Raw genomic sequence first — 24097 nt, forward strand, 5'->3', positions numbered from 1 at the left:
AAGAGATGTAAACTATCGTAAACAACATATAATGGAAGTTGGGAAGGGAATCAACATAAAGTTTTTACATACATGTATAAACACTCATGAATATGAGAAAATGTTGAATAGCCACTGTAATTTCTTGGAATTTAGGACTTAAAGGGAAAACCCCCAAACTATCGTATTTTATGATACTACCTTTTCCAAGTTAAGTGCCAAACAAAAAGACCTGGTTAGGATAAGAAGGAAAAGTTCATAAATTATAGCTAAGACTATCAAATCTTGTCATAACCCTTCAAAATAATATAACAAAAAAATGGCAGAGAAATGGCTCTATAAAACCATCGTTTTTTATAAACAAATTTTGTACTAAAAGCAACAACAACCAAATTAAAGAGTATAAGCCCTAACATAGTGTATGCTACAATAAAGTTATAGAGAACACCACCAAGACCATTTTCCACAACAATACTCTGTTGAGAGTTACAAAGGTTAAAAGGAAATTCATTATCAATAAAATTAAAAAGCTTGGGCTGCAGAAAAACCCCAAAATCTTGAAGCCAATAGGGTTATCCTAAAATAACAAAAAAAAATATACCACCAAGGAATTATAAGCTCCTTTTTCGTGTACAAAACCAGAAAGAACAAACCACTATAAAATCAGTGAATTGTGACATGGTTATGCACTGCCATCGCTTCGAAAACATAATGACTAAGAGGTATAAAATGTAGAATGAAAGTTTACCTGAAGAAGTAAAGGGTATTGTAACTAATTTGAGTCGGTGAAAAATATTAACCAAGGAAAAAATCAATTGTTAGGTTTTTAAGGAGTAACGTCAATTAGTTAATGTGGTCATTAACTAATTTGAGTCGGTGAAAAATATTAACCAAGGAAAAAATCAATTGTTAGGTTTTTAAGGAGTAACGTCACAAATAACTTTTGAGGAAGAAGGAGAGGAGTTTCTGCTACCCTGCAAGCATAAACCAAGAAAATTCTAGAGATTGTCAAGTAGCATAACATATAAGATATGAGAAAAGAATATGTAAGTGATAGAAAAACACCAGAAAGGATTCCAAAGTTATTTACCTTTACCAGAAGCCGTTGAAAAGTTGAAAAAAGACATTCCACTAGATAAATGAGAGACCAACATCTTGAGATAAGTTTAGACTCTCACATAAGTAATAAAAGTGATAATACCAAATACAAGTTGCAGAGCAGAGTAAACGACGAAAGAAAATAATAGAAATGGATGAGGTTTGATAAACGCAAAGTGGTCATTAAATTTTCGAGAAACCATAAATCAAATGCCAACATTGATTGTGTGAGATTCAATCTAAAATGTTGATTTGCTAAGTTAAAGGTACCACACTTGGATGCACTAGCAAGTACCACACATCAATATGGAATAGTCTAGAGGGTTCACGATTAAATACATATACCTTACCACAAACAATGAACCACAATCTCAAATTTAATACCACCATCAAAACATGTTAACAAGATGTATCATTTATATGGTAAAGTAATATTTATCTGATGCAACCAATGTTGTGGGTGTGATAAAGTATCACTTATTCGATGCAACCTCTGATATGTGTGAATTATGTTCCACATTATTGTAAATAAGATTGAATATGAATGGAAACAAGAGCCATATTAAAAATAAAAAAAAATTAAAAAATAAAATAAAATTAAAAATTAAAAAATTAAAAAAAAATAAAAAATTGTGATTATGTAGAGGTTCATTACACAACCCTCAATATAGACTCACTTACGAGTGTGATGAGCCCCAAAAATGGATAATTATATGGGCTCATTCAGCTTTCTAATTCGACTTAATCCACCATTCTCATTAGTTTATTGCATGTTTTTTATTATATTTATGCTAATAGAGTGAATTGGGTTAGTCATTATGCCAACAAGTCTAATGGGTGCTTTGTGCAGATTTTTAGTCAATTTTGAGACAAAATCAAACGTTTAAATGAGCACTTGGCAGCCAAATTCGTGGAGAGGATTTTTAGGAAAGTGTCCCGTTCATTTATGGGCCCTTACCTCGAATTCTCCACCATCAGCTCGGAGTTCAAGGGCCACCAAATTGATTATCACAAGGGCAGCCGAGCAAGTGCTAGTAAAAGCGTTGTTAACTACAAGTTTTGGCAGCCGAGTTCCTAAAGTTTAGGAGGGCTATTGGGATCCTCAATTTGTATAAATAAGAAGGCTTAGGGCCTCATTTCAATTAGTCACTTTGTAGGCGGAAGTTAGCTAGTTTGTAGTTCGATTTTAATCATTTTTTAGGCAGTAGTTTAGCTCTGCATTTTAGCACATTTTCAAGTTTTCCCTTGTGGACAATTTTTGATGTAACTATTATTTCTTGCTCAATAAAGATGAATCCAGCTTTGCACCAGCTCTAATCTCTCTTAAGAGGTTGTATCTCTTGGGTTTGGGCCCAACTCAAGTGCCCAGTACCTCCTTTGTTTACCTTTATGTGTTTTTGCTACATTCTTAGAATAAAATCTGCTATTTAGATTTAAATCTTGTTTTGTTATTTAGGTTGCTTTTGATGATTAAAAAGGATTTTCATGTTCAGATCGAGTTGATAGGTTAATAATAGGAAAGATCTTCAGAAAAATGCCATCAAACACCTCTGATCTCACCTCTCCCTCAGTGGGATCGTGAGCTGGGACAAAGGTGACATTGCTTCCAACAAAAACACTGTCTTTGCTTCACTGTGCAATCATTAGTGTTAGATTTTCATTTGCAGAGATTGATACCAGCTGTGGTTACGTGTTCAGATTCCTAATTGCTCAGTTTGCATATCTATTTCACGTGTTTCATTGCAAATAAACTTTTGTTCCATTTCTTTGCTGTTATCTAGGTCAGATTAGGTCAAAGTAATTAGCTTCTTGATTTTCCAAGTCTTCATTTGTCTAATTCGAAAGATAACTTGCAGAGCGCCTGTAATACCTCTCCATCTACCTGTACTCCATCAATCCCATCTGCTCCATCCTCCAACTTGGATTCTTGCCTCACGTTTGCCATTTTCTCACTTTGCCCTAATTCCCATATTTTTGTGCAACATTGCTCCACTCCTCCTTGAACAAATCCAACCATCCTAGCCACTCCTCAGCTCCATTCCCCAAGTCCTAGACCTCCTCACACCCCTATCTCACCTCCATACCCACTCCTTCATCTTTCTTCTTCCATCCATCCTCCAAAATCCCATTTCTAAACATCCTGTAGAAAATCACAGACATCCTATAGAAATTCCAGAACATCCTGTAGAACCCCTGCAGACTTCCTGTAGAAGCTCACGAATGAGGTTTCTTGATAGCCAAACTCTGTGAAACTCTCTGGAAGGGTGTTAGGGACCCCTTAGGCCCTCCCTGAACCTTCCCGACCTCCTCCAAGCATTTCCTCTCGCCAATCCACCTCTGCATAGTCAAAAACAGTTAAATTGCATGCATGATAATTCTGGCAATTTAGTCAAAAATACAAAAAGATTGTTTTTATCAGATGTTACTGTAGAAGTAGCTTAGACACATGCATTTTACCTTCCTAGAAGTCAATGACATCTCTTTCAGTAGCTTGCATCCTCTTTCTTGCATCAGTAGGGCTAGCTGGTAAAATTAGGGTTTGTTAGGGTTTACGTTTCCTTTCAGCTTTCCAGTTTCTTTCTACAAGTAGATCAACCTTCTTTGAGTTAACTCTCGTCCATCAGTTAAAAAGCTTCTTCTCAGAGCTCATAGAAGTTGGCTTAAGCTCCTAGCAGACTTGTGCCAGCTGACCAAGTGACAGCTGCGGCAAGAGCTAGTACTTGTGCAAACAGCACCGTCGCTTCCAAGTTTGTTACGAACTACCGGGTTAATAAAAGTAAAGAAGGGAGTCCCAGGAGTTGTAGCATTATTGCTGCAATACTGGAGCCGACCATCTTTTTGGCGCCGTTGCCGAGGAAGCGTCAGAGTATTGGTGATTGCTGCTTTTCTTCTATTTTCTACTACAACCTTCTGCTAAGTAGTTTATTTCATTTCTATTCTGCAATTTCATTTCCACAAAAGTAGATTAGATCTTTCCCGCTTTCATAGATTAGCATTTCAATTCCGCAATTTCATTTCTGCAAGCGTAGATTAGCATTTCATTCCTGCAATTTCATTTTAGCAAAATAGATTAGTCCTTTCCTGCTTTCATTTCGATTCCACATTTTCATTTCAGCAAGATAGATTTTAGTTAGTTGCAGTTCAATCTATTTAAGTTTTTGCAGGTACAAGCAGAAAAAAAGAAACAAAAATCAACGAAAAAGATTTCCTTTCATGCCTTGTAGGAGTAGACATAAGTCAGAAAAATGTTTGCACAACACCCCTGTTGGAGAGGTAAATCCCCTCTACGGATAGAGGCGATCCCTACTAGACCAGCAGGGGTCTAGCAACAATCACACAATGTTGCTATGCATGTTCCTAATTACGATTAAACAAGAGGTAAAGAGCACCTACTTGGATTCCTGCGTTGTCGTTTGACGAAGAGATGTTGCCTTCGCTCCTTCGCTTCGGCTGGTCACAATCCTCCGCGATCTCCGTGAATAGATACCTGCACACACGAAGAGGAAACAAACACAAGCGTGAAATCTAGTAAAAGCAACTATACATCGGTCAGAAAAGATGTAATTCACATTTAACCATAGCATAGACAAATGAGAATGGAACAATAATAGCAGTCATCTATTATTAATCAGAATATAGAAGAGTACAACCAAATGTTCTGACGTCGGTAACCTTCTCAGGAGGGGCCAGTCAGCATGTATCTCAAGCATTCACCTTTGAGCATGATTCTCCCAAGACAAAACAACTCTCTCTCACATGACAAGCAACACGAAACAACCTTCCCTAAGCAATCATTCACTTCCACACCTAGCACACCAAACCTATAGTAGCAGCAATCTGAGCACTACAAGCTCTATACAATCCAAGCTATTCCAAGCTATGTCTAACTAGCTGCTCATGGTAATGGTGAGAGTTTATATAGGAGAAGGAGTCTCCTAAAAGGGTGGAAGGAAGAGCTTATCTTCAAGGGAAGTTGTTGGAAAGGGTCAAACAGACATGCCATAGAAGGGAGTCGACATTCACAAAGCTAACAACCAAGCCTGGAATTATCTGGAAGGCTGGCTATTTGAACAAATTCGCCCAAACTGGATCAGCGCGGATTATTAGGAAACTGTCGCGCTGTTGCCGCGTCTCAATAACTGGGACAGTCATGTCAGCGCGGAAGCACATGGAAAAGGCGCGCTGTCGACCAGCGCGGAAAACGGATGTCCTTCCGAGCTGGCAGCGCACGGAATACACTACAGAGCGCCGGTCATCGTGGATATTTTAGGAACAGACGCGCTGATGAACAAAACTTTAGAAAAATGGGTTTTTGGGAAGCAGGAACTTGGTGATTGTGAATTCTGGGCACAGCAGGGTGACTGACAGGAAGGCAGTGACAAATTACTGTGTAACAGATGCCCCCTAAAGCATGAAGACCGAGAGAGTGGGAGGGGTGAAATGCTTTACAACACACGCCGAACTGGAACACCACCGGGAAGGACCGAAAATCTCTGACAATCAAGTACATGCAGTCTAGGCATGGGCGCAGCCATCCAAAAGACATGCGAGAATGGTCTGTGGAATGGACGCAGCCACCCAGCTAAAGAGACCAAAAGAATGATAAGGCATGGTCGCAGCCATCCATGAAGACTCAGGTATGGGCGCAGCCATCCATCAATGAGTCATGTAATGATCATCCACAAAATCGCAGCCTGGACCGTAACAGACAAGGATCCAGGGTCTTGCGCTCCATCTCGACCCGAACAAAGTACAAGTTCAAGCATGTGAATACAGGAGTTGAAGTCGAACATGCATGAACATCGTCTGATTACCAGTCAATGATGGAAACTGTTAACAGACGCGAGAGGTACCACCAATAATGACAATGGCCCTCAAGGTACTATAGGTACAATCCGCGGCGTGTGAATCAATGAGTTGGCGTCGAACACCCACGGAATCATTCGATCGAAGGCCAGTGATGTAAGCCTTACGTCGAACACGAAGAACCTACCATTGAGGCATGCAGGCTCCAAGGCACCTGAAGGGAGTCTCTAAGTCACTTTCCCGGATAATGAGTTGGAGTTGACGGGAAAGGACCTTGATCGAAGGTGGGCCATGATGTTTCCCACATCATCGACGCGAGACAGAGGTAAAATAGTTTGTGTGAGATAGCAGATGAGGTTGTATTGTTGCAGAGGTCAACTTCTCTTGAGCATATGGCGGCACTAAGACGGGTTTGGCAGTACTTGACATCAAATGAGCAGAGGATATGGTGATGACGGCAATGAGCAAATGAGAGGCCAAATAGGATAACCCAAACCCATGGAGGCTAGTGAAAACAAGATGAGATGGCCCCACCCAGACACGAAGCAGAGGAGTTCCATGTTCAAGAGCGACGTACTGCCGACACGACTGTAATCATAGTTCCATTGTCCCCACCATTTCTGGCAGGTACCCCAATTATTTTTGGATGACAAGCTTGACGGGGATAGCATATGCTTGATGTGCGTCATTTTGACAATACCCGATGTCATTAAGTGTTTAACGAGCCTAACAAAGGAAAAACTCGGCATCTTTTCTTGTTTCGAGAGTCTAAAAAGAATGCGGAAAAGGAGACTCCAGGGGGGTCCTTTTTCGTACAGTTGTGTCTCTCGGGCCCGAAAAAGTATAAAACAATACCCGAAAGAACCGCCCGACCAAAATAATCGAGGAGTACTTTTCGTAAATAGTGACTTCGACCCGAAAAAGTAAAAAAGCGGTCAGAAGCACGTCGTTTTAGAGCCAGTAACGAGTGCGAAACGACAAACACTCGGCGATCTTTTTAAGTTAAACAGTCGAAAAAAGAGCTTAAAAAGCGACCGCCTCTCATTCCTTTTAACGAGCTGAAAGGGGGACTCGGCAATCTTTTCGTCTTTAAACGGTCAGAAAAGAGTTAAAAGCAGACCTCCATTTTTATTCTCTTTAACGAGTCAAAAAGGGAAAAATACTCGGCAATCTTTTCACATTTTACGAGTCAGAAAAGAGCTTAAAGGTGACTCGTCCTAGAGGAACGAGTGGTATAAAGGGTAGCAACTGGTTCCGGCAATGGTGGAACTGCTCAAAACATGTAATGGTCAAGAGGCTGGCTAATAAAACCACTCATTGCTGCGGTTCCTCAGGAAAGGAGAAACAACCAAGTGAGAGCATATGATCGGCCAAAGAGATGGTAGCAATGGAATGAAACAACCAAGGCTCATCTAGCAGAATTCAGCGAATAAAAATGGCAATCACGAGATGTAAATCGGGTATGGGTTCATTTTTACACAAGCTTGAACCATGGAGAACTTTGCTCGGATTCTGTTTCATGTTTACACAAGCTTGAAACGAAAAACTATGCTTGTTATAAGTTTGCATGCCCCCAGCATAATGACGCGAAACGAGGTACATGCCCCCAAAGCTTCATTGCATTCAACACAGTGGATGGAATGAAGGTTCACTCTTGAGATCTATGAAAGACTCGGCTTGTATTTTACGAGATCTTAATCAAAAGATTCGATTTGGAAAGGGAGTTGTTTCATTTTTTAATGAGGTTGACACAGTAAAAGAACTATCCTCATAACCCTCGTTTCATTTTTTAATGAGCTTGACACAAGATCAGGAACTATGCTCCGACCAGACCCAATTTCATTTTTTAGGGAGCTTGACATAGGAAAGTGAACTATGCTCCGACCAGACCCAATTTCATTTTTTAAGGAGCTTGACATAGGAAAGTGAACTATGCTCCGACCAGACCTAATTTCATTTTTTAAGGAGCTTGACATAGGAAAGTGAACTATGCTCCGACCAGACCCAATTTCATTTTTTAAGGAGCTTGACATAGGAAAGTGAACTATGCTCCGCCCGAACTTCATCATAATGAACAGGAAGTCGGGGCTTCCAAGAGTGGCGCTCCCGGTGGGAGGTCAATGTCTCGGAAGTCAGGACCCAATGCCCCCAGGACACTCTGCACGACGACGGCATTGCTGGATACAGGCATGGGAGAGGTGGCCACGTAGTTGATCTGGGGTGAGACAGATGCAACAGGTGGATGAAAACCAGGAGGGAAGGACAATTGTGCCGGAGGGGCTTGTGGACGAACGAACGATAATTGATCGATCGTCACTATTCTTCCATCGTGTGGAAAGCAAACCACACGGAAAAGTGAAGAAACAAGGGCTCCCATGGCATACACATAGTCACGACCAAGGAGAAGACTGAAGTCTAAAGAACCTTGGGTAACTGAGATGTCTATATAGACAGTCTTGCCTCCCAAAGTAATTGGGAACTTCGGGAGGATCCCTAAAGGCTGACTCGTTCCTCCATCAAACGCGGTGAGATGCGGTGCGACAGGTACAAGCGATGGGGAACCCAAAGCTCGCCAAGTAGTAACGGTCATGAGACTAACCGATGCTCCTTCGTCTAACACAGTGCCGGGCAGCGCCTTATTGCAAGCATAGGCGGTGACCCAGAAAGGCACATGGGACGGAAGGGGAGGGGCAGTCAAACGACTCCAATCAAAGGAGATGACCGAACTACTTGGTGGGGGAACCATATGGTTGCCCCCTTGCTCGGAAAGAACCGAATCTAAATTCTCTGGAGAGGTTTCAGGAGAACCTTTATCAAACTCGGGAGAATCTGAGGAGACGAGAAGAACATGAGAATTTTGCTCTTCTGAAACAGAGTGGTTGAGAGGAGGTGAACTCGAATCAACATCCTTTCCGACCAACGGCGGGTCTGGAACAGGCTGGGAACAGCCAGGTTCGGGAAGAGGGGCCTGGACGAAGGGAGAATCTGAAGCGATCTCTTTGTGAACAGGGGCGCGATCTACAGTTGTAGAAAGACGCTAATAACCAGCGAGAAATGGATTCGGAGGAGCAGCAAGACTTTCCAACACAGCAGAGGCTTTATCCATGAGTGGACAAAGGTGAAGGGGATGTTTGCCTTCACAAAGTCGGCAGGGGATTCGAAGCTTCCCTTTCTCTTTACCATTCCCAACTGATGAGGTAGCATCGCCATGATCATCAGTGGACGAGGGAGGGCGGGCTGGATCGTGAGACCAAACTTCTAATACCCTGGGAATGCCAGGGCAATCATGAAGGAGATGGTCCTCCTTGCATAATCGACAAGGAAACTTGACCTTCCGCGGAGGAGCAGAAGGTGACCCGACTTCAGGTATACTGGAGGGGATAACTGGACTTGAGGGGGGGACTGTGTGTGTAGGCTCTCCCTTAGGGGACTTCTTCTTCTTGGTCTTCTTCTTCTTCTTCTTAGCCACCTGGTTACTCGAGTCAAGACTTTCACCAGGCGAAGCAGAAGCTGAGGACGTAGAAGTAGGCGTCGAAGGGGAGAGGTCCACCTTTGGATCAACATGACGTTGTTCAGGTGGAGGGATTGATGGACTAACAGCCGATACGGTAGAGACCAAAGAGGTTGAAAACAACCATACAGGCAACCCGACAGTTAACCCTGGTAGGGACAACGTCGCCATATACGGAGCACCAACATTCCCAAGAGGAGGGGATTGTCCCGGAAAAGTTGCCATAGCAAACGAAAACGAAACCTACTCAAGCTAACGCTCACAAGATCTAACTGGATGATGTTATCGTGGCCAAATTAATTTTAAGACACAAGAACCAAACTTGACCTTTTCATGTTTCAGGAGTCGAGAAAAGGACGAAAAGATGACTCCAGTCTCCTTCGAATGTTTAATGACCACGAAGTGACAAGACGCTCACAAGCACCTTTTCATTTAGGGAGTCCGAAAAGGATCAAAAGTGACTGCTCTGGAGACTCTAGGTATAAGGTTTACCAAGCAACCCGTAAAACTGCTTATACACCTTAGCAATCGTATGAGAGCCAAGGACTTTCCGTACTGCAGTCAATCTTCCCGAATGCTGTGTTCAGTGCGTTACGGTTCACAAGGCAGCAGACTCGGCTTCCTATGGATAAAGGATAAAAGCCTAGTGGGGTCTCCCTATATACGCGACGGTACGTGGGAGCGCAGTCCGTGTTAGACCACTATCGAGTCACAGAAGGAGGAATCACCCAACCTAATGTGAAACAACAGTGACTATGTTTAAAGACGCTGGAACACGTCTCTAACCTAGACCTCTAGATATTTGCGTTTAGTTCCAATGCGTTTTTAGATTCATTTGGTTCATTTTACAGTTGATCTTGAGATTAAGTTTCGATTTCAAGTTCTATCGTATGTTCTCTCACAATTGCCTAGATGCAAACTACATGCCAAAGAATTTCATTTTGTTCGATGAATTCTAGCTACGAGAGGGCAAAGAATTTTTAATCAAACAAAACAAATACAAGCAAACAAGCAACTTAATGCAACTAAAGCGAGGAAAGGAAACTTTTTCTTTTGAAGATGCAAATCAATGAAATGTTCTTTTCCTTTTCAATTTTTTAAAGCAAAGCTACTAGTTTGATTTCCTTTCAATGGCACAAAGCATCTAAATGAATTTGGAGGAACCGGAACACCAAGTAAACTACTTAATGAAAGCACACAAAGTTCCCGAAACACTCAACCAAAGCTTCCAAATCAAAGGAAAGCAAAGTTCTACACGAGCTATGTGATCTAAGCTCGGCAAGACAAGCAAGGATTGCAAGCAAGGAGGAAGCGAAAAACCACTTGGAAACACAAACCAAAACACTCCAACAATCACTGAACAAGTGCATAAACAAATCTGAAATCGGCTGGCCAAACAAGCAAACAAGATTCCTACGGTAGGCTTGACACACACACGGCCTCTAGATGTCCTAGGGCTAGAGTGCGAAATCAATGGAGAAAAGCGAACACCCGAAGGATGAGAGTCACAACCAGTCAATTAGAGACTCAACACAGTCCAGCAACTATAAAAGTCATGATGGAACACGAACCAAGCAGCGAAAGCAAAAGGGAAGGTATCCGCAAAATTAGAAAACTGAACAAAAACGGAACCCTATGGAACCAAGCTCCGCAACCAAGCAGTTCAGAGTTCAGACAGTGAAAAGCAAGTCATAAAATAGGTGGAGAGAAGAAGGGATAGTCACAGCAAGAGGTTCAGGAGGTCAATTTGGTCAAAAATGAATTTTACAAGATCAGCGCGGGTAGCCTTCAGCAACTCGGCGCTGACAGGAGAAGGCCTGTAGCAACTTTGCGACGTCAGCGCGGAAGGACAGGGATAAAGCGCGCTGTCTCAGAAAAACGAGGTCAGCGCGGAAAGAAAACACACAGACGCGATGACACAAATCACAAAGAAGTGGCGGCGCGATGTCAGCGCGGAAGGACACGAATAAAGCGCGTTGTCTCTGAAAACGAGGTCAGCGCGACTGTTAGACGTACAGGCGCGATGGAAAGAATACCAAAGGAACAGGGTCGCGATGTCAGTGCGACTGTTCTGAATTAAAACGCGCTGAGAGCAAAAAACAAGCAAGGCCAAAACAAAAACTTCCCAAACCAAAGGCAAGAGTCTTTTAACAATTAAAACACTTCCCAGAAGTACCCAGAAAGTTTATAAGCAAAGAGACAATCCCGAAAACTCGGAAAAAAGACCAATCAAAGTCAAACATAAAAGTGGACTCAAGAGACAAAAAGGCTGTTCCCTAGCGGAGTCGCCAAATTGTTGGAGAGGTAAATCCCCTCTACGGATAGAGGCGATCCCTACTAGCCCAGCAGGGGTCTAGCAACAATCACACAATGCTGCTATGCATGTTCCTAATTACGATTAAACAAGAGGTAAAGAGCACCTACTTGGATTCCTGCGCTGTCGTTTGACGAAGAGATGTTGCCTTCGCTCCTTCGCTTCGGCTGGTCACAATCCTCCGCGATCTCCACGAATAGATACCTGCACACACGAAGAGGAAACAAACACAAGCGTGAAATCTAGTAAAAGCAACTATACATCGGTCAGAAAAGATGTAATTCACATTTAACCATAGCATAGACAAATGAGAATGGAACAATAATAGCAGTCATCTATTATTAATCAGAATAGAGAAGAGTACAACCAAATGTTCTGACGTCGGTAACCTTCTCAGGAGGGGCCAGTCAGCATGTATCTCAAGCATTCACCTTTGAGCATGATTCTCCCAAGACAAAACAACTCTCTCTCACATGACAAGCAACACAAAACAACCTTCCCTAAGCAATCATTCACTTCCACACCTAGCACACCAAACCTATAGTAGCAGCAATCTGAGCACTACAAGCTCTATACAATCCAAGCTATTCCAAGCTATGTCTAACTAGCTGCTCATGGTAATGGTGAGAGTTTATATAGGAGAAGGAGTCTCCTAAAAGGGTGGAAGGAAGAGCTTATCTTCAAGGGAAGTTGTTGGAAAGGGTCGAACAGACATGCCATAGAAGGGAGTCGACATTCACAAAGCTAACAACCAAGCCTGGAATTATCTGGAAGGCTGGTTGTTTGAACAAATTCGCCCAAACTGGATCAGCGCGGATTATTAGGAAACTGTCGCGCTGTCGCCGCGTCTCAATAACTGGGACAGTCATGTCAGCGCGGAAGCACACGGAAAAGGCGCGCTGTCGACCAGCGCGGAAAAGGGATGTCCTTCCGAGCTGGCAGCGCACGGAATACACTACAGAGCGCCGGTCATCGCGGATATTTTAGGAACAGACGCGCTGATGAACAAAACTTTAGAAAAATGGGTTTTTGGGAAGCAGGAACTTGGTGATTGTGAATTCTGGGCACAGCAGGGTGACTGACAGGAAGGCAGTGACAAATTACTGTGTAACAACCCCCACTGCTTCATATAGCCAACCTTCTCTCTTCTTCGATGGCTGTGATTAAAGAACCCTTAGGTGGACAGCAAGACATATTTGAAGAACCTCAAGGGAAGAAGAAGAAGAAAACATTCCTCTGGAGCAAATGGCTACAAATAGAAATGTTGGGAGCAGTACCTTGTCCAAAAACGAATTTGCAATTCAGATGGAAGATTTCAAGAGCGATATGAGGCAGTTTCTTGCCATGCCACTGGATACCTTACAGATCCAAAGGAAGCAAGAGGAAGCCAAGAGGGCTTTGGTCATCTTTTGTCCTAGGTGCACTAGAAAGCATCATAGGAACGAATGTCCAATGCACTCCCTAGAAGTGTGTTTCGTCTGTGAAGAATACCATCCTATGAATCAATGCCCTTCCTTGCCTAAACTTAAAGCTGCATATCAGATAGCCAAAGAAACCACTGAATCACTCTATTATATGAACCAAAGGAGGCCACATGGACCCATACCCTACCAGCAAGGAATTCAAGGGACATCCCTGACCTATTACGACCCCTATCAAGCCACTTCCATGCCTTCTTGGGGTCCCCCTGCTCATCCTTCCTGGTCCACACCCCCTCCTTGGTCGTATCCTCCTCAATACCATGCTTCTCTAGTTGCTCATTCGTTTCACTCTTATGCTCAGCAACAGCCTCAGTGGAATGCACCTCATCAGGGGTGGAGGCCCTAGTACAACTCTCCTCCCGCTCATTTGCCTCCACCACCTGCCCAACCACAAACCCATCCACATCCATCTCAAATATACACCCCCACTCAACTACCCATACCACCATTTCAAAACCCGCACATTGGAGTAGCTCAACCCAATTGCAATGCTGAGGTACAACATGTCCAAACAACTCCTCTTGAGCTCAATGATCTTCACCATAGCTCAGGAAGAGTATTGAAAAAAAGAGATTATCTTGAAAGCATTGAAGGACCACATCCAGCAAAAGAAGATTCAAAAGAGGAGAGCAAAGAACCATGGGCTGCACTTGATGAAGAGAAGGCATCAAAATCCGATATCGAGAGAGTTCCCTCATGGTTACCATCAAATCCTCCATGTGTTCAAGAGAAAACTCAGCAAAAAGAGGAAGATGTGAAGGTCATGATAGAAAAAGATATGGAGAATGATCCAGATCAGCAAAAGGACCAAAGATATCAGAGCTATATTGAGATATGGTTCCAGATGGTCACTAAGTTGCAGCAGTACTCTCTTCCTCAGCTATGTTTGATCCCTTCAAAGTCAAATCATTTGGTCTCTGAAATCCGGATAGCTATCAAAGCATGCATTTCAAGCCTCCATATCATTTTGTCTCTAATCTCGATGTGCACATGGCTCCATTGGAAGTATTCTTATACTTGAAAATGATTTTGTTTTTCAAGTAGGGTAGGGTAAAAAAAAAAAAAGGAAAAGGAAAAAATGAAAATAAGAGAAAAAATCTAAGGTGAAAACCTCCTCGGAGGTGCCTTAGATTAGCTCATTGATTGAAAACCTCCATGAGGCGGTCAATGGGTTGGAAAGAAGAGAAAATAAAAGGGAATAAGATCCCTGGGTGAAAACCTCCCTTGGAGGCGCCCAGGGCAGGCAATTAGGGTGAAAACCTCCATGAGGCGCCCTAGTTGTTTTTCAAAAAAAAAAGAGAAAAAGAAAAAGAAAAATAAACCTAATTTCCATTGAATAAGTGTAGGTTTCAGGAAGGACATTGCAGGTCAGGAGGATTGCTCAAAACAAAGACAGAGGAAGTCATGTGCCTTCTACAGGAAGTTCTGTGTTTTCTACGGGAAGTTCTGTGTCCTATACAGGAAACCTACAAACAAGCCAAAATCGATCTCCGAAGAGGACCAGAAGGCTAGGAATATGTCCATGAGGCCTGCAAGCATCCATGTTTCCATCCCTCACCCTTCTCCATCATTTTTTCCATCTCATTGTGCTTCTCTCCTCAAAACTGCATGTTCTACAAGAAGTTCCGTAGAAATTACAGGATTTCTACAGGAAGCTAAAAATGGATTTCAAAAAGGTAGTTTGGCGAACATGATAGCTTCCTCAAGGGTTCAGAAGTTCTCCTACAATCTTCAAACTCCTCCTCCATCATCTCCATGCCTGCATCACAGCCCAAGCTCATTTTTTTACCATGCAAAAACTTGCAGAATGCTTTGAAGAAAAAATACATAGAACAGAATTTGTTTTTTCCCTAGCTTGAAAACCATGCATCCATTTGCAAAACTGTTACAGGAGGAGTTGTATAGGGACGATGGCAACAAGCCCGAGCAATTTCAGCCAATTCTGGTGCACGGTTTCCAAGAAATCAACCCTTATCACCTTCAGCCATTTTCGCATTTTCTCCATATCCGTGCAGCCGTTTCAAAACTTGTTTCGTGGGGAGATGCATATGGGTGATAGTAACCTACCCAAGTAGTTTCAGCAGATTCCGATGCACGGTTTCCGAGAAATTGATCTCTATAATCTTTAGCCATTTTCCGTTTTTCTTGAAATCTGTGCATCCATTGATCGCAATTTTGCTATGGGAGGTGCATAATGATGATAGGAACATGCTCAGAAAATTTCAGATCGATCCGGTCTATCGTTCGGGAGCAATGGAGAAAACAAGTTTCTGCCTTGTAAAAATTCAACATTAGCAGTTTGAGGGTGCAGATCTGAACGTGGAAACAAATTCCTGCAGCTTAGATCCAGCCAAAGGATACCTGCACAACAAAAAATAGCCATGAATCAGCCACCAAGAAATCATGCAACCACAGAAACAAATGCATGCAGCAACAAAAAGGACCCATCAGCACGTCGACTTATAGGTATGCATCTAAACCAGTTCCTCTATTTGCATCAATATGATTCGAAAATGCTTAAACGAATGAAATGGTGGGATTAAGCCAGGAATCTAGCAAAGTTAACCCGACAGTGCCTTCTCTAGCGCTCAACCAGAAATCATGCAGTATATGTGGACAGTCGACTCACGTGAAAATTAAAAAATAGGGAGTGTTGGCCGTTTGAACTCTAGTGCAACTGATCCAGAAGAGAACATGTAGATCATGATAGCACTGCAGTCTGCATGTGGCCACGTACACCTGGCCACCTCACCTCCTCGCCATGAATTGTGTCATAATTCAAAAATGCTCGGCCGAAGAACTCACGTTAACCGTTGTTCATTTACATTTGCAACTGTTCTCAGCGAAGTACGCATCCTCCTCCTCCGTAGTCTGTTAACCCGAGCTTTTCAGCCTGTTTCAAAATTCTCCCGTGTCCCAGGCTCGTTTAGAAGCGTCGTGACATCCTACAGAAGTTGGCAACACGTTCTACAGGAAGAGGCTCTACAGGAAATACAGCATAGCCTTCCAGAGCAGAGAAAATGGATTTTTCTTCGACAAATTTGGAGTCCCGAAAGAGGTAGGCTCGAAAAACACTCTTCCATGCATGGTGTGTTCGAAAGGTGATGAATTGAACTATATTGAATAAGGAAGTCAGAGACAAGTCTGCCTGTGAGTCGAAAATAGTGGTTTTCCTGTGTGTTGCTCGGAATTACTCAGTCGATTCTGCGTCAAAACTCTCCTCCATGGTCCCTGGAATAAAAAATAAAAAAATAAAATAAAATTTCTCCTGAAAAAAGATGAAGCACCGTGAAGGCTAACCTGCGTATGAAGTATTTGAATTTTCATAATTGTATGTATGCTAAGGATGAAAATTGAGCTCTGTGCCCTGTCTGTGAAAACCTGATTCTTCCTTTTACATACAGACAGCCGAGTTTTGTGCAGCAAAAGTTTTAGAACCAGGGAATTGGTGCAAGTTAAAATATAAACCCCTGAGAGATCCTGTCCTGAGGTTCAAAGGAGGAAACCATAAAACATCAATCCCTCTCTGCTCAAAGCCTAAAACAGAGCACTCTCACCATGCTAGGGGGATCTATCAGGAAGGAACCCTCGGATTCCAGGAAATTGCGTGAACATCCCGAGGTGGTGAACCTCTTCACCTGTGCCAATTGGATGACCTTTTGTGACAAAATTCAGGGTCATGACGATGAGATAATGGAGGAATTCTTAATGTCCCTGCAACCTAAATCAAAGACACAGGTAGAGCAGAGAGGACTGAAAAATTCCAAACAAAGGAGGGCACAACCAAGGAAACCACACAAAAATTAAAAGGGAAGACACCCCCAGCCAAGCAGACCGAAACAGTGAAGACAGTTTCTACAGGAAGCCAGAAAACAGTTTCTACAGGAAGCCAGAAAACAATCGACACAGGACTTTCTATAGGAAGCATGGAAACAGGGCAACAAAAGGAAAAATCGCCTGAGATTTTAGCCAGGGAGCGGCTGTGCTGGCTACCCTAAGCACATCTCCAAAGCAAAAAGGGAAGCGAAAGAGGGAGCCTTCCATGTATTTTAAGGCAAGAAGGAGCATGCGGATAAAAACTGGCAGACCCCAGCCACCGTCAAAAGAGCCAATCACAATTGTAGACACCCCAACTACACAAAAGGAGAGGTCTCCCTCAAGGGCATCTATCACCTATGAACGAGGAAGCTCGAAGACATCCACCTGGAGAGAAAGAATGAAAATGTTGGACACAAAGGCCTCTCTACAGGATGCTGAGACTGTTCTACAGGAAACACTGGCTAAGCTAAGAGAGACCGAGAAATTGGAGGAAAAGGTGGCCAAACAATCACAGGAAGAAGGAAAGACAAGGAAACATCTGATGAACAACAAAGAGAGGACAAGTTGTAGGCTGAGGTTGAGGAGCTAACAAAACTGCTACGGGAAAAGGAGAACAGGTAGTGGGAAGAAGTAGAGAGAAAAGCATGGTTTCATGACCGAGAAGAGGACATCACTTCAGAAGCTTGGCATGATAGGGAGGCCACCAGGGCCATCAAAGATGAAGAGATAGATTAGTTGCTCAGAGGATGAGCAACACTTTCAGTTGGGGGGGTGATGATGAGCCCCAAAAATGGATAATTATATGGGCTCATCCAGCCTCCTAATTCGACTTAATCCACCATTCTCATTTGTTTATTGCATATTTTTGAATATATTTATGCTAATAGAGTGAATTGGGTTAGTCATTATGCCAACAAGTCTAATGGGTGCTTTGTGCAGATTTTTAGTCAATTTTGAGACAAAATCAAAGGTTTAAATGAGCACTTGGCAGCCAAATTCGTGGAGAGGATTTTTAGGAAGGTGTTCCCTTCATTTATGGGCCCTTACCTCGAATTATCCACCATTAGCTCGAAGTTCAAGGGCCACCAATCGATTATCACAAGGGCAGCCAAGCAAGTGCTAGTAAAAGTGCTATTAACTACAAGTTTTGGCAGCCGAGTTCCTAAAGTTTAGGAGGGCTGTTGGGGTCCTCAATTTGTATAAATAAGAAGGCTTAGGGCCTCATTTTAGTTAGTCACTTTGTAGGCAGAAGTTAGCTAGTTTGTAGTTTGATTTTAGTCATTTTTTAGGCAGTAGTTTAGCTCTGCATTTCAACACATTTTAAAGTTTTCCCTTGTGGACAGTTTTTGATGTAACTATTATTTCTTGCTCAATAAAGATGAATCCAGCTTTGCACCAGCTCTAATCTCTCTTAAGAGGCTGTAGCTCTTGGGTTTGGGCCCAACTCAAGTGCCCAATACCTCCTTTGTTTACTTTTATGTGTTTTTGCTGCATTCTTAGAATAAAATCTGCTATTTATATTTAAATCTTGTTTTTTTATTTAGGTTGCTTTTAATGATTAAAAAGGCTTTTCATGTTCAAATCGAGTTGATAGGTTAATAACAGGGAAGATCTTCAGAAAAAGGCCATCAAACACCTCTGATCTCATCTCTCCCTCAGTGGGATCGTGAGCTGGGACAAAGGTGACATTGTTGCGAACAAAAACATTGTCCTTGCTTCACCATGCAATCATTAGTGTTAGATTTTCATTTGCAGAGATTGATACGAGGGGTGGTTACGTGTTCAAATTCCTGATTGCTCAGTTTGCATAGTTATTTCATGTGTTTCATTGCAAATAAACTTCTGTTCCATTTCTTTGCTGTTATCTAGTTCAGATTAGGTCAAAGTAATTAGCTTCTTCATTTTCCAAGTCTTCATTTGTCTAAATCGAAAGATAACTTGCAGAGCACCTGTAATACTTCTCCATCTACCTATACTCCATCAATCCCATCTCCTCCATCCTCCAACTTTGATTCTTGCCTCACGTTTTCCATTTGCTCACTTTGCCCTAATTCCCATATTTTTGTGCAACATTGCTCCACTCCTCCTTGAACAAATCCAACCATCCTAGGCTCTCCTCAGCTCCATTCCCCAAGTCTTGGACCTCCTCACACCCCTATCTCACCTCCATACCCACTCCTTCATCTTTCTTCCTCCATCCATCCTCCAAAATCCCAATTCTGAACATCTTGTAGAAAATCACAGACATCCAGTAGAAATTCCAGAAGATCCTGTAGAACCCCTGTAGACTTCCTGTAGAAGCTCACGAAAGAGGTTTCTTGATAGCAAAACTCTGAGAAACTCTCTGGAAGGGTGTTAGGGACCCCTTAGGCCCTCTCTGAACCTTCCCGACCTCCTCCAAGCAATTCCTCTCGCCAATCCATCTCTGCACAGTAAAAAACAGTTAAATTGCATGCATGATAATTCTGGCAACTTAGTCAAAAATACAAAAAGATGGTTTTTTTCAGATGTTACTATAGAAGTAGCTTAGACACATGCATTTTACATTCCTAGAAGTCAATGGCATCTCTTTCAGTAGCTTGCATCCTCTTTCTTGCATCAGTAGGGCTAGCTGGTAAAATAAGGGTTTGCTAGGGTTTACATTTCCTTTCAGCTTTCCAGTTTCTTTCTGTAAGTAGATCAGCCTTCTTTGAGTTAGCTATCATCCATCAGTTAAAAAGCTTCTTCTCAGAGCTCATAGAAGTTGGCTTAAGCTCCTAGCGCACTTGTGCCAGCTGACCAAGTGACAGCTGCAGCAAGAGCTAGTACTTGTGCATACAGCACCGTCGCTTCCAAGTTTGTTACGAACTACCGGGTTGATATAAGTAAAGAAGGGAGTCCCAGGAGTTGTAGCATTATTGCTGCAACACTGGAGCCCACCATCTTTTTGGCGCCGTTGCCGAGGAAGCGTCAGAGTATTGGTGATTACTGCTTTTCTTCTATTTTCTACTACAACCTTCTGCTAAGTAGTTTATTTCATTTCTATTCTGCAATTTCATTTCAGCAACAATAGATTAGATCTTTCTTGCTTTCATAGATTAGCATTTCAATTCCGCAATTTCATTTCTGCAAGCGTAGATTAGCATTTCATTCCTGCAATTTCATTTTAGCAAAATAGATTAGTCATTTCCTACTTTCATTTCGATTCCACATTTTCATTTCAGCAAGATAGATTTTAGTTAGTTGCAGTTCAATCTATTTAAGTTTTTGCAGGTACAAGCAGAAAAAAGAAACAAAAATCAACGAAAAATATTTCCTTTCGTGCCTTGTAGGAGTAGACATAAGTCAGAAAAATGTTTGCACAACACCCCCACTGCTTCATACAGCCAACCTTCTCTCTTCTTCGATGGCTGTGATTAAAGAACCCTTAGGTGGACAGCAAGACATATTTGAAGAACCTCAAGGGAAGAAGAAGAAGAAAACATTCCTCTGGAGCAAATGGCTACAAATAGAAATGTTGGGAGCAATACCTTGTCCAAAAACGAATTTGCAAATCAGATTATGAGGCAGTTTCTTGCCATGCAACTGGATGCCTTACAGATCCAAAGGAAGCAAGATGAAGACAACAGGGCTTTGGTCATCTTTTGTCCTAGGTGCACTAGAAAGCATCCTAGGAACGAATGTCCAATGCACTCCCTAGAAGTGTGTTTCGTCTATGAAGAATACCATCCTACGAATCAGTGCCCTTCCTTGTCTGGACTTAAAGCTGCATATCAGAGAGCCAAAGAAACCACTGAATCACTCTATTATATGAACCAAAGGAGGCCACATGGACCCATACCCTACGAGCAAGGAATGCAAGGGACATCCCTAACCTATTACGACCCCTATCAAGCCACTTCCATGCCTTTTTGGGGTCCCCCTGCTCATCCTTCCTGGTCCACACCCCCTCCTTGGTCATATCCTCCTCAATACCATGCTTCTCTAGTTGTTCATTCGTTTCACTCTTATGCTCAGCCACAACCTCAGTGGAATGCACCTCATCAGGGGTGGAGGCCCCAGTACAACTCTCCTCCCGCTCATTTGCCTCCACCACCTGCCCAACCACAAACCCATCCACATCCATCTCAAATATACACCCCCACTCAACTACCCATACCACCATTTCCAAACCCACACATTGGAGTAGCTCAACCCATTTGCAATGCTGAGGTACAACATGTCCAAACAACTCCTCTTGAGCTCAATGATCTCCACCATAGTTCAGGAAGAGTATTGCAAAAACGAGATTATCTTGAAAGCATTAAAGGACCACATCCAGCAAAAGAAGGTTCAAAAGATGAGATCAAAGAACCATGGGCTGCACTTGATGAAGAGAAGGCATCAAAATCCGAGATCGAGAGAGTTCCCTCATGGTTACCATCAAATCCTCCATGTGTTCAAGAGAAAACTCAGCAAAAAGAGGAAGATGTGAAGGTCATGATAGAAGAAGATATGGAGAATGATCCAGATCAACAAAAGGACCAAGGATATCAGAGCTATATTGAGATATGGTTCTAGATGGTCACTAAGTTGCAGCAGTACTCTCTTCCTCAGCTATGTTTGATCCCTTCAAAGTCAAACCATTTGGTCTCTGAAATCCGGATAGCTGTCAAAGCATGCATTTCAAGCCTCCACATCATTTTGTCTCTAATCTCGATGTGCACATCGCTACATTGGAAGTATTCTTATACTTGAAAATGATTTTGTTTTTCATGTAGGGTAAGGTAAAAAAAAATACTAAGGTGAAAACCTCCCTTGGAGGCGCCCAGGGCAGGCAATTAGGGTGAAAACCTCCATGAGGCGCCCTAGTTGTTTTTCAAAAAAAAATAAGAGAAAAATAAAATGAAAAATAAACCTAATTTCCATTGAATAATTATAGGTTGCGGCAAGGACATTGCAGGTCAAGAGGATCGCTCAAAACAAAGACAGAGGAAGTCTTGTGCCTTCTACAGGAAGTTCTGTGTTTTCTATAGGAAGTTCTGTGTCCTCTACATGAAGCCTACAAATAAGCCAAAATCGATCTCCGAAGAGGACTAGAAGGTTAGGAATATGTCCATGAGGCCTGCAAGCATCTATGTTTCCATCCCTCACCCTTCTCCATCATTTTTTCCATCTCATTGTGCTTCTCTCCTCAAAACTACATGTTCTACAAGAAGTTCCGTAGAAATTACAGGATTTCTACAGGAAGTTAGAAATGGATTTCAAAAAGGTAGTTTGGAGAACATGATAGCTTCCTAAAGGGTTCAGAAGTCCTCCTGCAATCTTCAAACTCCTCATCCATCATCTCCATGCCTGCATCACAGCCCAAGCTCATTTTTTTTTACCATGCAAAAACTCGCAGAATGCTTTGAAGACAAAATACATAGAACAGAATTTGTTTTTTCCCTAGCTTGAAAACCGTGCATCCATTTGCAAAACTGTTACAGGAGGAGTTGTATAGGGACGATGGCAACATGCCCGAGCAATTTCAGCCAATTCCGGTGAATGGTTTCCAAGAAATCAGCCCCTATCACCTTCAGCCATTTTTACATTTTCTCCATATCCGTGCATCCATTTCAAAACTTGTTTCGTGGGGAGATGCATCTGGGTGATAGTAACCTACCCAAGCAGTTTCAGCCGATTCCGACGCACTGTTTCTGAGAAATTGATCTCTATAATCTTCAGCTATTTTCTGTTTTTCTTGAAATCTGTGCATCCGTTGATCACAATTTTGCTATGGGAGGTGCATAATGATGATAGGAACATGCTCAGAAAGTTTCAGATTGATCCAGTCTATCGTTCGGGAGCAATGGAGAAAACAAGTTTCTGCCTTGTAAAAATTCAACATCAGCAGCTTGAGGGTGCAGATCTGAACGTGGAAACAAATTCCTGCAGCTTAGATCCAGCCAGAGGATACCTGCACAACAAAAAATAGCCATGAATCAGCCACCAAGCCATCATGCAACCACAGAAACAAATGCATGCAGCAGCAAAAAGGACCTAGCAGTACGTCGACTTATAGGTATGCGTCTAAACCAGTTCCTCTATTTGCATCAATATGATTCAAAAATGCTTAAACGAATGAAATGGTGGGATTAAGCCAGGAATCTAGCAAAGTTAACCCGACAGTGCCTTCTCTAGCGCTCAACCAGAAATCATGCAGTATGCGTGGACAGTCGACTCACGTGAAAATTAAAAAACAGGAAGCGTTGGCCGTTTGAACTCCAGTGCAACTGATCCAGAAGAGAACATGCAGTTCATGATAACACTGCAGTCTGCATGTGGCCACGTACACCTGGCCACCTCACCTCCTCGCCATGAATTGCACCGTAATTCAAAAATGCTCGGCCGAAGAACTCACGTTAACCACTGTTCATTTACATTTGCAACCGTTCTCAGCGAAGTACGCGTCCTCCTCCTCCGCAGTCTGTTAGCCCGAGCTTTTCGGCATGTTTCAAAATTCTCCCACATCCCAAGCTCGTTAAGAAGCGTCGTGACATCCTACAGAAGCCGGCAACGCGTTCTACAGGAAGAGGCTCTACAGGAAATACAACATAGCCTTCCGAAGCAGAGAAAATGGATTTTTCTTCGACAAATTTGGAGTCCCGAAAGAGGTAGGCTCGAAAAACACTCTTCCATGCATGGTGTGTTTGAAAGGTAATGAATTGAACTATATTGAATAAGGAAGTGAGAGACAAGTCTGCCTGTGAGTCGAAAATAGTGGTTTGCCTGTGTGTTGCTCGGTATTACTCAGTCGGTTCTGTGTCAAAACTCTCGTCCATGGTCTCTCATAAAAAAAAAAAATAATAATAATAATAATTCTCCTGAAAAAAAGATGAATTACCGTGAGGGCTAACCTGCGTATGAAGTATTTGAATTTTCATAATTGTATGTATGCTAAGGATGAAAATTGAGCTCTGTGCCCTGTCTGTGAAAACCTGATTCTTCCTTTTACATACGGACAGCCGAGTTTTGGGCAGCAAAAGTTTTAGAACCAGGGAATTGGTGCAAGTTAAAATATAAACACCTGAGAGATCCTGTCCTGAGGTTCAAAGGAGGAAACCATAAAACAGCAGTCCCTCTCTGCTC

This window comes from Pinus tabuliformis, chromosome 4_2, assembly GCF_031772625.1.
Source record: "Pinus tabuliformis cultivar Carrire ecotype Pingquan chromosome 4_2, CPIR1, whole genome shotgun sequence".
Taxonomy (NCBI): Eukaryota; Viridiplantae; Streptophyta; class Pinopsida; order Pinales; family Pinaceae; genus Pinus; species Pinus tabuliformis.